Source organism: Megascapheus bottae, unplaced genomic scaffold (assembly GCF_031878675.1).
Source record: "Megascapheus bottae isolate mThoBot1 unplaced genomic scaffold, mThoBot2.hap1 HAP1_SCAFFOLD_164, whole genome shotgun sequence".
In the NCBI taxonomy this organism is placed as follows: Eukaryota; Metazoa; Chordata; class Mammalia; order Rodentia; family Geomyidae; genus Megascapheus; species Megascapheus bottae.
In genome coordinates this window covers 125571-142043 of record NW_028327461.1, presented here as the reverse complement: position 1 = coordinate 142043, position 16473 = coordinate 125571, and the positions used below count along the sequence as shown (strand labels likewise).

The 16473-nt window shown below is 37.5% G+C and overlaps 1 long non-coding RNA gene across 1 annotated transcript; it reads right to left on the bottom strand.

The window, feature by feature from the left end:
• Positions 1–520: 520 nt before the first annotated feature.
• Positions 521–3875, bottom strand: LOC150039808 (uncharacterized). The gene is made up of 3 exons (XR_016534222.1): positions 3820–3875; positions 1791–1844; positions 521–571 (listed from the first exon to the last, which is right to left on the bottom strand). It is a non-coding gene; the product is annotated as an uncharacterized LOC150039808 (long non-coding RNA).
• Positions 3876–16473: the final 12598 nt, after the last annotated feature.

The window sequence follows — 16473 nt, the reverse complement described above, 5'->3', positions numbered from 1 at the left end:
CCATAAAGTACTCACACTGTCACAAACCTTACAACCAAAGTTTTGAAAAGTTGGCATTAGTGCACAATGAAAATAATATGTATAATTTAAGGTCTAGGCCTACAGAAAGTCTATAACCATCAAAGAACTGGACATAGCCAACAGAATATGGAAAGAACCGAACAAACATGTAGCCACTTCGATCTGACACTTGTATTTCTTCACCTGTGAAGAAATTGTTATGGCAGGAAATAAATGCATAGGATTCTGTGTCTTTGCCATCAGACCAAAGGAACACAACCAGTTGTAGTAGGATCTCATACACTGGCAATGTGGGGGGTTTTAGGCGTTTCCCTTCACTGCTCTCTACAATAGCAAAACACTTTTGTGCAACTCATTTCTCATTTACTCATCAAAATGGAAAAGGGGCAATCTGACAGACAGAAGGTACACTGACAATATTTGGAAACTACCCAGAAATGATCAATCTGTTTCATAACATTTATATTTATGTATGTTTATCTTCTTGTAGATATCTGACCTTTGCTTGAATTCTTCCGTCCCAAGATCTGGTGGGTCATTTTTATCCAAGCTAAAGAGAATTAAATTATAGATAATCAAATACCATGTGCAATCATAGTTTTACGTTTTCACTCAGTGTAGTAAGTTAATCTAAGACTAACAAATTTGTAGAAGTCAAAACTTTTACATATTTAGCTAAATGAACAAAGGAATTTAATTTGGTGTAGGGGAGTTGCATTTTATCATTTCAAAAGAAATCTTTTATGCATGGTCAAAGAATTTTTCTCTCTTAGTAAACCTAATACACTGCTCCCTACAATAGCAAAACACTTTTGTGCAACTCATTTCTCATTTATTCATCAAAATGAAAAAGGAATAATATGACAGACAGAAAATACACTGACAATACTTGGAAATTTCCCAGAAATGATCAATATGTTTCCTAACATATACTTATACACGTTGACCTATATGTCTATATCTGACCTTTGCTTGAATTCTTCTGTCCCAAATTCTGCTGGATCATTTTTATCCACGCTAAAGAGCATTAAATTATATACAGCCACTACCAAGTGCAATCATAGTTTTACTTTTTTACTTAAGGTAGTAAGTTAACCTAACACTAACAAATTTGTAGAAATGGAAACTTTTACATATTTATCACTTCAAAAGAAAGCTTTTATGCATGGTCAAAGAATTTTTCTCTCTTACTAAACCTAACACACTGATTATTGGTATCATGTAGTTTAATTGTACATGCAACTCACTTCAGAAGAACTCAATCCATTATACAATCTGATTTTCAGCTTTCTAAGTCTGCTCTTCTCTCTCCTTCCTGTCACTAACTTGGCTGATTTCTTAACTGCTTCTCACCAAAAGACAAGAAACTACAGCCTAAAAGCTGGACTCTCATCATACCTGAAAAATGAGCCTGTCTACTAAGTACCAGATTTCTAGAGAAGGAAAGAGGCCCACCAACATTTTCACCTCAGAAACACTGAGGCCACCTCATTGTTCCTGACTGGGACTCTCTCCTCCATTGTCTCAGTACAAGTTGCATGTAGGAAATAGGTAAATAAGGTAGAGAATAGGTAAATAAGGATACGGTTACTATGTTTTACTTCACAGTATACCATGACCAAGTATCTGCTGCCTGACGCTATCATTTTCAATTTAGTTTCAATACAAGAGAAGGATACATGAGGACACTGATCAGCTGTCATATAGATTGGGTACTAACCTCACCCTAGAAGTGAATTTACACTCAGATGACAGGAAATTCAACTCACCAAATGTTAATGCTTGGGTCACAAACTGCAATGGCAGTTAATGCTGTGTCATCTCTAAAAAATAAAATAATAGAAAATCAGCCACAGAAAATTAGTTGGAACATTTAGAAGAAACCAAACTGTTTCTACAAGGCTGTGTACTAAAACCATAACTGTGTTCATCTGAGGAACATGCTCTGCCACTTGAGCTACATCGCCATCTCCAGCTCTTCTGTTCCCTCTAGCTATTTGCTCTGGTACTATGGTGTGAAGTAGGAGACCTGTACTTAAATGAAAAGCAGTATTTCCATCTTACAATGGAATGGATTTGAATCTCTTCAGGAACTTAAACATGGAACTTAGAAAAGTAAAGTTTTCACACAAGATAGAAGAATTGTTCCCCCTACCACAGTACCTAATGCCATCTTGTATGACTTTCAATGCAATGCAATTCAAGGGAGCTCAACCCGGAGGTCACAGCCAATATTCTGCTTCCTCTGTTCCTTCTATTCCCTTCTTATTTTCAACAATCATGGATGTCTTTACTGACTTACTTGCAGAGAGTACCAATGGGTGGCAGGCCAGAAGCAGAGAACTCTCCACTGCTAACCAGGACAGAGAAAACTCCCTCTCCTCTGCAGTCTCAATCCTTCACCCAATTTGCAAAAAGAAAGAATGGCACAAAAAATTGCACTTCCCTGACCTTCCAAATGGTTCCCACAAACATGGTGCTTAGTCTCTGTACAGCTTTCTACACAAGTCTGTCGACATTTGGGTATCTGACCACTTAGGGCTGTCTTGTGTGCATCCATGTGCATCCTGCTAGTTATTATCAACATCAATAATTAAATTGCACACAGTCAAATACTGTGAGAATTCCAAAACCTACTTTTTCTCCCCAAATAGCTATAACTGCCTGAAAACTAACTCTACATATACTGTATATGCAAGGGGGTATTTTGTGTGCTTTCCTAAAAATATGGCCTCTCACTTCAATGAAATGTTCACCTGTGCTAAACAACCACTTATGCAAGACTGACAAATTCTTTTCCTAAACCACTGGTAGCATTGTTTTTATCTTCCATTTCCCTTGCTATGGAATTAATCAAGCTGATCTACCACCTACATTTCTGCTTTCTCTCTTCCCTCCATGCTGGCACTATTGTTCTCTATCCATCCAGTCTCTCTGAGTGATAAAAAGGATTTGTATTTCATGAGTTATTCGCATTAATATCCAGAATATATGTTGGAATGATCGCACAGACATGCTTTTACTATTTAGTAGTATTTCACATTCACATAAAATTCTAACCCTCACTTGATGGTAAAAGCCTTCTCATCCCCTAAATAAATCACAAATGGTATGAGGGAGGTGTCTTCAGCTGTCACGTCTCCCATGAACATCTGATATCCTAGTCATTATATTTTAACCAGTCTCCTCACAGCAATTGAAGGAGACACATCAGGAATGAATACAGCATGAAAAGATTCTCTGGTCTTTTCATCACCATCTCTTGAAATAGACATCCAGCACATAACTGTGTAAATTTTTGTTTAGGCCTGAACGTGAACTTAGAAGTAAGGCATTTTTGGATAATACATATCAAATTAAAACCCCGTAATGACCAGCCTTTACTCATTCATTCTGGAGGAACGGAGGGAGGGAGAGAGGGAGGAAGGGAGAGAGGGAGAGGGAGATAACCATCCTCTAGCTAGAGAAAACAAATTCAATAGAAAGAAGTTTCTTAACCTGCTAAATCTTACAGCAAAACATTAAATTGTTTTTGGCCATTAAAATAGATTAAGAACAAGAAACATTCTTGATATTTCTTCTTAGAAATAGCTAACATTTTAGAAAGGAACTACTGATATTATGGCCAAAGTAAATTAGAAAAATATCAAAGACCTTCAGTTGTCATCTATAATTACAGGTCCCTAATCTCAATTACTTTCTTTTCTGTGACTGTCCTTTCATGGATGACTGTATTTACATACATGTAAATATGCATAAATACACATGGGTGACATTGTATGTTTATTTGGACCTTACCCTTCATTGTTGGTTCCTTTGTCAAGTTCAGTTGAGGTATCAGATAAAATATCGCTAAAGAATGAAACCAAAATATATAGTCAGAGGCTCCAATGATTTTCTACATTTGATTACATGTCCCTCGTTTCTTTCTTCCATAACCCATTAAACATTCAGATTTTTATTCCATTTCTATGTATTTTAATTTTTTCTATTGTTTACTTCCATGTCTATTTCTAGTTGAATTCCACCATAGTATGATAGCACATGGTAATATTATCTTTTCTTATATGTCCTGTTAAGACTTCCTTTAGACTCTGCCAAGAAACCTCTTTGAATAATTACTACGGAGGAGTATTAGAGAAAGGAAAAGGAAAAAAGAGAATAATGCTGCCTCTATGCTCTAAATATTATTTCCTTAGGGGAAAGCTTGGGGTTGCCTGGATGATACTTATTCTGGGACTGCTGGATGGAATATTCTGCAGATATGTGCTACCTTTGGCTCTGGGTCTTCAGTTAAATCTGGTTTCTTGTGGATTCTTTGGAAAGGATCTAACATGGTTGGGATCCATCAACTCATTTATGTTCAGCGATGTCTGTTGTGTCAAATTGGGTGCATTGAGGATCAGTTGCCTTTTTGTGGTTAATCATTACAGTGTCTTTAGCAAAATGAAATGACTTTCATGTTGTAATACTTTCAAGTTTTCTTTGCCAGATAGGAGTACATTTACATTTGCTTCCTTTTGGGTGCCATTCTTGGAATATCTCTTTCCATCCATTCACATCAAGCATGTGACTGTCTCTGCTAGGGAGGCGGACTTCCTTCTTTCTCTTTCTTATTATGTTTCTCTGCAGGTACTATTGGGTTTCCTCTTAGGGCCTGGGTGTTCTACTTTAGCTTTCTCTATTAAGATGAATACTCTACCACTTGAGCCATACTTCTGGCTTTCGGGAAGTAAACTGGATAAGAATCTCATAGGGTTTCCTGCCGATATTCCTATTTAGAATGCCACTGCTTTGTTCCAGAAAGGATTCTATCCTTTGGTTGACTGCATTTGTAACATCTTGGGAAGTGTAGCTGACATAATGACTAGAAGAAATTCTCCTCATGACCTATTCCTCTTTTACCCTAGTTGTTATAAAGAAGGAAGAAAGATGTGCATTTGTCTCTCAGTAGCTGGGCTGTCATGCCTGTGTCTTAGTTGATTCCCATACTTCTTATTTTACATTTTGACATCTGTTGGTGTACGCACAAATATATTTCTTTCCTTCATGCTGCCTTTAGAAATATGTGTGGATATATATATATGTATATATATATATATATATTCAGAGAGTCTTCCTAGATTTGAACTCACATTTCAATGCTAGATCCCACATAACATTCTACAGACACTTCTTCCAGGATAAGAAAGTCTCGTCATAAGGCACAACTATACTATACATTTTCAGTCAAATAGCTACCTACTTTATACATGAAGTGATCAATTTTCTCTACTGCTATAACGCTGATACTTCATACTTCAGTATACATATAAGTAATTAAAATCAGTAGATAAATGAAGCTAGGTCATCAGTTTGATTCGAATGAAAGTATGTTGTTAATGATTACTAATAGTGGAACTGTCCCTCACTTAACAACAGTTTCTTAGTATTACCATATATGCACATGAAGGCATGTATCACTTGGAAAGTTAGAGTGTAAATTCTGCACCCACACAGATTTTACTGATTATTAAGTCTTTTAACCATATGCTTCCTGTTGCTCATTAAGTTAACTACTGCCAGTAGTAAAGAGTAAATTGATAGGCCAGATACACAAAGAAGAAGAGAATAAAACTTTCTCTACACTTTCTCCAAACAACAACGGAGGAAAGAAACAAGGATACAGTAAAGAAAAAGAAATTTGAGCAATATGTCCCTTATGATCAAGCAGAATTTGGGTGATACGGACTATTCTCTTTAATGAAAGATGCCAATGGTTTTAATGGTTTAAATATAATGAATTTAACCTTGACTCAATGATACACTGCCCACTAAACACGCATTTCATGAGTGAGTATGGAATGGAGGAATTTATTTCTGGAAAACAATCAAATGTAAGCAATGACAGAAAATTCTTGTTACACAGTTAAAAGAAAAGCACAGTAAACAGTGGAAAAGTATCAAGACTGGCAGGAAATTTTGTGAACTATATCAAATAAACAACCATGGCAGCATAGATTATCTCCTGATTTCTGCTTTTCTGAGGTGTTATTCCTAAAGAAGGAAATTAGTCATAAGTTCTTGTCTCTAGACTTTCTTTATGGAGAACTCAGGTTAAAATATATAAAACTAACAAAAATAGAAACCCCATCTTGTTTTCCCCCTCCTCTTCTCTATTTCAAATAAGTGTATTAAAAGGGGGAAAGGAGGTTAGCCTACTGGTAGAGTGCTGGCCAAGCATGCAGGAAGACTTGGTTTCGATTCCTCTGTACCATGTACATAGAAAAAAGCCAGAAATGGTGTTATGGTTTAAGTGGAAGAGCTCTAGCCTTGAGAAAGTCCAAGCACATTGCCCAGGCCTTGAGTTCAAGCCCCAGGACCGACAAAAAAACAACAACCATGAATAGTCATTGTAACAATATAGGTATATAGTGCAGGAAACTGCTCTTCTATAAAACCAACAGCATGAAATCTTCAAGGAGACATACACTTGAATGACATTAGATGCATTCTATCCATTGCTAGTAAGGAAAGATCAGTTAGACAAAAAATATTAATCAAAAAACATCAAAGTTTACTACAGTCCAAATTTGTTTAGAAGACACTTGAAAACATTTCATCTTTTAGCTGAAGAATATACTATCAGAAGATCATATGCTGAGCTACTAACCTAGTCTGAAGAAATCAAAAAACAAAATTGAAATCAAAAGTGTATCTTACTTTTTTCAATTCATGTGGCTTCAACACTAGGCCTCGGCTCTTTCCGTGAGCTCTTCAGCTCAAGACTACTACTACCCTGTCCCTAGAGTCACAGCACCACTTATGGTTTTGCTAGTGGTTAATTGGAGGTAAGAGACTCACAGAGTCTCACAGGCCAGGACTGGTTTTGAACTGTGATCCTCAGATCTCTGCCTGCTGAGTGGCCAGAATGACAGCAGCAGTGTATCTTATTTAAGGACATAGAGCTACAAAAATACTAAAGGTATTAGAGATTATATTAGATATGAAAGTTAACTGATAAGTAATTGATCAATCAGAGGACTGATAAACCAAGAAAGAAAATTTAACTTACTTAAAGGAAATGGGAAAAATTGATATGATTGCAAAACACACTAACTTTGATATGGTAGTAAAGCTGATATTCCAGATGTGTAAGATGGAATAGTAGTCAGAGATAAGGCGTTGCCAGTGTGGGTAGGGGGATTGTGAAATGTCCCTTGCATTGTGCTGGTGTTTTATCAGTGTCTTACCTCCTGGGAACTACAGACAAATGAGAGTATCTTTTTGTTTCAGAAAAGGATTCCCTGCGACCTTGGCTCATTGTGAGTAGCTGACAGGCACCTAGGGATTCTAGGTGCTAGTTCTTGACATCACAGCACTCCATGAACCACTCTCTTTTGATCTGCTCTTCATATCCTGCTTAGTTTCAAAACACATCTGGATTACATATGATATTCATAGGTAGTCCTCTGTATCCTCAAAAGTGACCACTGTCCAATTCTGATTTATCACTTGATGACAAAAAAATCAATTTACACTAAATGAAAGGAACTTTAAAAAATGGAACCAAGAGCTTTATTTTGTGTGATTGTTGTTTTCAAGGTACTATGTTATTTCTCTTTTCCCTTTTCCTCTTTATGGTTAATTTCCTATTGGGACTGTATCTGACTTTATTATCTGGTATATTGTATATGTTCTTATTTGGTTATTTGAAATAGGAAAGGAAAGGAGGGAAGACAAGATGATTGGGAGGGGTGGGGAAAAGAAATGGGGAAAAATATGAAAAAGAGGAATCAGTTTGTGACAAGTAATCTTCCTATTACCTCACAAATGTAAGTGTAACCCCTCTATACCTTGTCACGACCAAAAAAAAAAAATCAGCTCGCACACTACTTATGTCTTCATTTGAAGGAACAATAACAGTTGTTAAGTTGCTGTCCTTGTTGTGGACATATCAAAACATAAAAAAATTAAGTGGGAAAATGTGGGAGGAAATGATACAATGTTCTAACACTACTCGATTTGAAAACTGTGGCCTTGTTTTTCTACACAGGTGGTCTGTCAAATGTACTATGTGTCTAGGTCTTCTGTCTCTGTCAACCCTTCTTTTCCTGAGGTCAGAACTCAGAGCACTGTCCTTGCTACTCCCATGATCATGGCATGTTGATCCTTCATGCCTAGGCTTACCTGATCAATGACCCTTCCCATTAGGCTTTCAACAGAATTTTACATAGATGTGCAGACCTTTGGTTTACAGACGGGGCAAATAAGACAGGATAGCAATAGAAAGCCATCCAGGGTATTCCTTTCTGCAGAAGTACATCTCCACTGAATCAACAAAAGGGTGCACTTCATGTGTGGATCAAGAAGCAGAGGCCCAATGATAAGCAAGAAAACAGATTAATCCTGGAAACCTGATTTGGAGCCCACTACCGCACACGTGTGGACACACACTCTCTCTCTTAGTCTCCTAGCTCTTTCATTGCAAACATAAATTTATTCACAAACCCTGTATTCACAGGTGTGAGCAGTAAGGAGCTTGTCATAACGCCGGGGAGTCATCTGTCTATACAATATAAATGGTGTTCATAAAGTATTCACAGTGTCACAAACCTTAGAACCACAGTTTTGAAAAGTTGGCATGAAGTTCACAATGAAAAGAATAGATATAGAGAAAGAGTATACTCATCAAAGAACTGGACATAGCCAACAAAATATGGAAAGACACGAACAAACTTGTAGTCACTTTGATCTGACACTTGTATTTCTTCACCTGTGAAGAAACTGTTATGGCACGAAATAAATGCAAAGGATTGTATGTCATTGCCACCAAACCAAAGGAACACAACCAGTTGTAGTAGGATCTCATACACTGGCAATGTGGGCGTGGGGTTAGGAGTTTTCCTTCACTGCTCCCTAAAATAGCAAAACATTTTGTGCAACTCATTTCTCATTTACTCATCAAAATGAAAAAGAGTAATATGACAGACAGAAGGTACACTGACAATATTTGGAAACTACCCAGAAATGATCAGTCTGTTTCATAACATATATATTTATGTATGTTTTTCTATTTATAGATATCTGACCTTTGCTTGAATTCTGCTGTCCCAAATTCTGTTGGGTCATTCTTATCCAAGCTAAAGAGAATTCAATTATATACAGTCAAATACCATGTGCAATCATAGTTTTACTTTTTTACTCGAGGTAGTAAGTTAATCTAACACTGACAAATTTGAAGAAATTGAAACTTTTACATATTTAGCTAAATGAACAAGATATTTCCTTTTTTTTCCCTAGAAAGGAAATTCGTATGCAGGAACTTATATTTTTACCTCTACAAAAGAAACCTTTTATGCATGGTCAAATAATTTTTCTCTCTTAGTAAACCTAACACACTGTTTATTGGTATGTGTTAGTTCATTTTTACATGTAACTCACTTCAGAAGAAATCAATCCACTATACAATCTGATTTTCAGCTTTCTAAGTCTGCTCTTCTCCCTCCTTTTCACATACTTGGCTGTATTCTTAACTGCTTCTCACCAAAGGACAAGGAACAACAGCCTAGAAGCTGGACTCTCATCATAACTGTCAGTGGGCCTGTCCAAGTATCAGATTTCTGGAGAATGAAAGAGGCCCACCAGCTCTTTCACCTCAGAATCACGGAGAACACCTCACTGTGCCTGACTGTGATTCTTACCTCCATTGGCTCAGTAAAAGTTGCATGTAGGCAGTAAGTAAATAAGGTAGAGAATAGGTAAAGAAAGATACGGTTGCTATGTTTGAATTCACAGTAGACCATGACCAAGTATCTGCTGCCAGATGCTATCATTTTCTATTTAGTTTCAATACAGGAGGAGGAATAATGAAGACAACGATCAGCTGTCATATAGACTGTGTACTAAACTCACACTACAAATGAATTTACATTCAGATGACAGATAACTCACCAAATGTTAATGCTCGATTCACAAACCGCAATGGCGGTTAATGTTGTGTCATCCCTAAAAAGTGAAGTAAAAAAAAAAGACACGGAAAATTGAGTTGGAAACTGTAGAGGAAATCAAACCTTTTCTACAAGGCTGGGTACTAAAACCATAACTGCGTTCATCCTAGGAACAGGTTCTGCCACTTGAGCTACAGTTCCATCTCCAGCTCCTCTGTTCCCTCTAGCTCTTTGCTCTGGTACTCCGGTGTGAACTAACAGACCAGAACCAAATGAAAAGCAGTATTTTCATTTTACCACAGAAATACAGTTGAATCTGTTCAGGAAATTAAATATGGACCGGTTTCATGCAAGGTAGAGAATTTTTCCCAGTACCCCTACCACAGTACCTCTTGACATCTTGTATGAATTTCAATACAATACACTTCAAGGGAACTCAACCTGAGATCATAGCTAATATTCTGCTTCCTCTGTTCCTTCTATTCCCTCCTTACTTTCAGTAATCCTAGATGTTTTTGCTGACTTACTCTCAGATTGGACCAAGGGGTGGCAGGCCAGAAACAGAGAACACTTCATTGTTCACCAGGACATTGAGAATTCCCTCTCCTTACAGGAGCCTCAATTCTTTACCCAATTTGTGAAAACACGGAATGGCACAGAAAAATTTCACTTCCTTGACCTTCCAAGGGGTTCCCACAAACATGGTACTTAGTCTCTGTACAGCTTTCTACACAAGTCTGTCTACATTTGAGTATCTGACAACAAATGGCTCTCATCTGTCAATCTATGTGTATTCTGCTCCTCATTATCAACATGAACCATTAAATTATGCACAGTCAAATACTATGGAAGTTCCTAAAGAGACTTTTCTTCTCAAATTGCTATAATACCCAGAAAACAAACTCTACATACCCTATATATGTAAAGGGGTATTTCCTAGAAATGAGGCCTCTCTCTCCAATGAAATGACTACCTGTGCTAAATAAAAACTTATGCAAGATTCACAAGAAGTTCTTTTCCTATGACCCTAAAGCACTGTTTACACTGTTTTCGTGGGTTTCCTGATGTTCCGTTTCCCTTGCTATGAAGGAAATTGAGCTGATCATTCATCTACATTTCTGCTTCCTCTCTCCCTTCCTTGCTTCCTCTGTCTGTCCAGCCTCTCTGATTCATAATAGGATTGGTACTTCATGAGTTATTCACCTTAAACTACAGAATATATGTGGAAACTAACACACAGACATGCTTTGGCTATTTAGTAATATTTGCCTTTCACATAAAATTCCAACCCTTACTTGATGGTAAAAGACTTCTCATCCACTAAATAAATCACAAATGCTATGAGGGCGCTGTCTTCAGCTGTCAAGTCTCCCATTATCATCTGAAAACCTAGGTAAGTCACTCTATTTTAGCCAGCCTCCTTCTCACAGCAATGAAATGAGACACATCAAGGATGAACATGGGCATGAACAGATTCGCTGGTCTTTTCATCATCATCATCATCTCTTGGAATAGACATCCAGCACATAATTAGGCAAATTTTTGATTGGGGCCAAAAACGCACCTTATCAGTAAGCATTTAAGAAAATACATAACAAATTAAAAAGCCCCTAATGATCAGCCTTTACTCATTCATTGAGAGAGAGAGAGAGAGAGAGAGAGAGAGAGAGAGAGAGAGAGAGAGAGAGAGACAGAGAGAGAGAGACAGAGAGAGAGACAGAGAGAGAGACAGAGAGAGAGACAGAGAGAGAGACAGAGAGAGACAGTGTGTGAGAAAGAGAGAGAGAGAGCGAGACAAACAGACACACAGACAGACAGACAGACAGAGAGACAGACAGACCACCTTTAACTTGTCTTATCCTCTAACTAGAAACAACGGAGTCACCAGAACGATTAACCTGCTGAATCTTACAACAAAACACTAAATTTCTTTTGGCCACCAAACTAAATTACGAACAAGAAGAATTCTTGATATTTCTTCTTGAAAACACCTAAGACTTTATAAAGTGATCTAGAGATATTACAGCCCAAGAATCTTAGAAAAATAACAAAGGCCCTGCAGTGTCATCAATACCTAAAATAAAGTTCTGTAATCTTAATCACTTTCATTTCAATGACTATCCTTTCATGTGTGACTGTACTTATACACATTTAATTATGCATAGATGCACATAGATGAGAGTATATGTATATTTAGACCTTACCCTTCATTGTTGTTTGTTTCGTCAAGTTTGGTTGTGGTATAAGTTGAGGTGTCCCTATAGAATGAAACCAAACGTCATAGTCAGACTCTCTAATGGTTTTTGTAGACTTGATTACAAATCCCTTCTTTCTTTCTTTAATAACCCATTAACCATTCACAGTGTTTGGTTCGATTTCTATCTATTTCAATATTTTCTGCAGTTTATCTTGCTATTTCCAGTTGAATCCCACCATAGTATGATAGGAAAGAGTACATTGACTTTTCTTATATGCAATTGTTAAGATTTCTGCCAAGAAATCTCTTTGAATAATTACTGTAGAGGAGTATTAGAGAAAGGGAAAGGCAAAAAGAATAATGCTGCCTGTAGGCTCTAAATATTATTTCCTTTGGAGAAAGCTTGGGGGTTGCTGGGATGATACATATTCTGGGACTGTTGTGTGGAATATTCTGCAGATATGTGCTGCCTTTGGCTCTTGGCCTTCAGTTGAATCTGGTTTCTTGCAGATTCTTTGGAAAGGATCCAACATGGTTGGGATCCATCAATTCATTTATGTTCAGCACTGTCTGTTGCGCCAAATTGGGTGCATTGAGTCTTAGTAGGATTTTGTTGCTAATAATTGCAGTGCCTTTAGCCAAATGAAATGACTTTCATGTTGTAATACTTTCAAGTTTTCTTTGCCAGATAGGAATACATTTTCATTTGCTTCCTTTTGGGTGCCATTCTTGGAATATCTCTTTCCATCCATTCACAACAAGCCTGTGACTTTCTCTGCTAGGGAGGTGGACTTCCTTCTTTCTCTTTCTTACTGTGTTTATGTGCAGGAACTATTGGGCTTCCTCTTAGGGCCTGGGTGCTCTCCCTTAGCTTTCTCTATTAAGACGGGTACTCTACCACTTGAGCCATACTTCTGGCTTTCAGGAAGTTAACTGGATAAGAATCTCATAGAGTTTCCTACCGATATTACTATTTAGACCTCCACCTCTTTGTTCCATAAAGGATTCTATCCTTTGGTTGCCTGCATTTGTAACATCTTGTGAAGTGCAGCTGACATACTGAGTAGAAAAAATTCTCTTCATGACCTGTTCCTCTAGCTGAAGAATATATATTCTATCAGAAGATCATATGCTAATAACCAGATCTCAAGAAGCTGAAAAAATGAAATCAAAAGTATATCTGATATTTTTTCATTCAAGGGGCTTGAACTCTGAGCCTGGGCATTGTCCCTGAGCTCTTCAGCTCAGAGCTACCACTCTACTTCTTGAGCCCCAGCACCGCTTCTGTTTTTTTCTGGTACTTAATGCGAGGTAGGAGTCTCAAGGTCTTTTGTGCCAGGGCTGACTCTGAACCACGATTCACAGTTCTCAGCCTCCTCAGTAGCTAGGATTATAAGCTCTATGTATCTTTTATTTTTATAAAGACAGAGCTACAAATATCCCAAAGGCTTTAGGGATTTTGATAAGACATGAAAGTAAATTGATAAGTACTTGATCAATCAGAGGTCTGATAAACCAAGAAAGAAAGTAAAAATTACTTCAAGCAAATAGAAAAATAAATGATTCTATTGCAAAACGCACTAATTTTCATGTAGTATCTCAAGTTGATATTCTAGATGTGTAAGACAGAAGTGTAGTCAATGGAGGGGATTTGGTAGTGTGTGTCCAAGGATTGTGAAATGCCCTTTAGATTGTGCTGGTGTTTTTGCAGGATCTCAATCACAATGGGGACATGAAACATATCTTAATATATTTCTGTTTTGTCCAAATAAAATTAGAAAGATTCCCAGGCATACAATATTGAGATGAGGTAGAAATTTAGTTGATGTCATTTTCTAGTGCTGGAAAACTCTCCCTGAACATCAGAAATCTGTCTCCACATTTCTCTACTTATTAGGTATCTTCAGTATCCACACATGCAAAGAAACTGAAGTGAGGCTTTTTGCAGAAATTAAACTTTTACACCTGCAAAAGATGATTTTTATCCAAGGTTTAATAACACTATAAACAAATAAATCTACCTAACCTGGTGGATAACAGCCTCATCTATTTGCACCCAACTCAATTCAAAGGGACTCAAGAGTTATATCTAATTTCCGCATGCCACTTGCCTTCCACTCCCAGCTCTATTTCCTGCCTCTCAGTTAGGGAAAAGGGAGAGCAGTCTAAAAGCAGGACTCCCATTCAGTGTGAGTGTGCTTCTTCCTCTTGTGCCCTTCAGACACCTGGGACAACGTTTAGGTTTCAGAGAGGGATTGCCAGGTCCCTGGGCTTCTGGTGAGTAGCTCATAGGCTCTGTGATAATCTCAGGATTCTGGGTGCTAGTTCTTGACTTCACAGCACTCCGTGAGCCACTGTCTTATGATCTGCTCTATCATTTCTCCTTAGTTTCAAAACGTATCATGATTCCATGCGATATGGATAGGTAGTCCTGTGTACTGTGAAAATTCATCATTGTCCAAAATGGTTTATCATTTAGATGACCAAAAACTCAACTCACACTAAATGAAAGGAACTCTAGGATGTGGAAACAAGAGCTTTATCTTGTGTGATTGCTGTTCTTAATGTACTATGTTATTTCTCTTCTCTTTTTTTCCCCTTATGCTTAATCTCATATTGTTACTGTATCTGGCTTTGTAACCTGGCACACAGTATATACGTTTATTTCCTTGTTTGAAATAGAAAAAGGAAGTAGAAAAAACAAGATGATTGGGAGGGGGAAGGCACATGGGCACAATAACATGAGAAGGGGTATCATTGTGTGAGAAGTAATGCACCTACTATCTGGCAGATGTAATTGTAACCCCTCTATGCATTACTCCAACAATCAAAAATAAAATAAAATTTAAAATTAGTCAACTCACCCCCTCTTGATGTCTTCATCTGAATGAACAACAACTTTGGTTAAGCTGCTGTCCTCCCTGTGGATATATTGAAACATACAGAAATTAAATCAGACAATGTAGGAAGAAGTGATGCATTTTTCTGACTCTTCTTGTGGCCTTGTGTGTGCTACACAGGTCATCTGTCAAATGTACTATGTCTCTAGCTCTTCTGTCTCTGCCAAACCTTCATCCAGTACTGAAGTCTCAACTCAGAGCCCTGTCCTTGCTACACCTTTAGTCATGGCCTGGTGAGCCTTCATGCCTAGGCTTGCCTGTTTAATGACACTTTCACTTAGTCTTTCACCAGAACTCGAGATGGATGTGCAAGCCTTTTGTTCACAGATGTGATTCTGTTTTCCAGGGGTGTGGTGGATGTGGGGGGAAGACCACCAGAGGATGGTAAGATGACGCCATCCAGGGTAGAAAATCCTTTCTGTGGTAGGCCATCTCCAATGAATCAGCAAAATGTTGTGCTGCACGTGTGTATCAAGAAGCAGAGCCTCAGTGATAAGTAAGAAAGGAAGATATTCCTGGAACCCTGACTTTAAGGGATATCAGAGTACCGTCCTTCAGCCACATGCATATGGACTCTCTCTCTCTAACTCTCTGTCTCGTAGCTCTTTCATTGAAAATGTACATTTATTCATGAACCATGTATTCACAGATGTGATGAGTAAGGACCTTGTCATAATGTCACCGAGTCATCTGATTATCCAATATAAATGGTACCCAGACAGTGTTTATAGTTACACAAAACTTAGAACCACAGTTTTTAAAAGTTGGCATTAAGTGCACAATGAAAGGTATATGTAAAAATTAAGGTCCAGACCTAGGGAAAGGTAATACCCATCAAAGAATCAGACATAGTCAAAAAACTACGGAAAAGATCAAACAAAGTTGTATAGCCACTTTGAACTGACACTTGTATTTCTTCACCTGTGAAGAAATTGTTATGGCAGGAAATAAATACATAGAATTGTATGTCATTGCCGTCAGAAAAAAGGAGCATAACCAATTGTAGTAGGTTCTCATACACTGGCAATGTGCAGGGTTTGGGGGGTTTTCCTGCACTGCTCCCTAAAATAGCAAAACACTTTGTGCAACACCTTTCTCATTTACTCATCAAAATGAAAAGGAGTAATATGACAGACAGAAGGTACACTGAAAGTATTTGGAAACTACCAAGAAATGATCAGTCTGTTTCATAACATATATATTTATGTACGTTTTTCTATTGATAGATATCTGACCTTTGCTTGAATTCTTCTGTCCCAAATTCTGTTGAATCATTTTTATCCAAGCTAGAGAATTAAATTATATACAGTCAAATACCATGTACATTCATAGTCTTACTCAAGGTAGCAAGTTACCCAAACACTAGTGAATTTGTAGAATTTAAATTTTTCCATACTTAGCTAAATAAACAGAGGAATTCTACTAT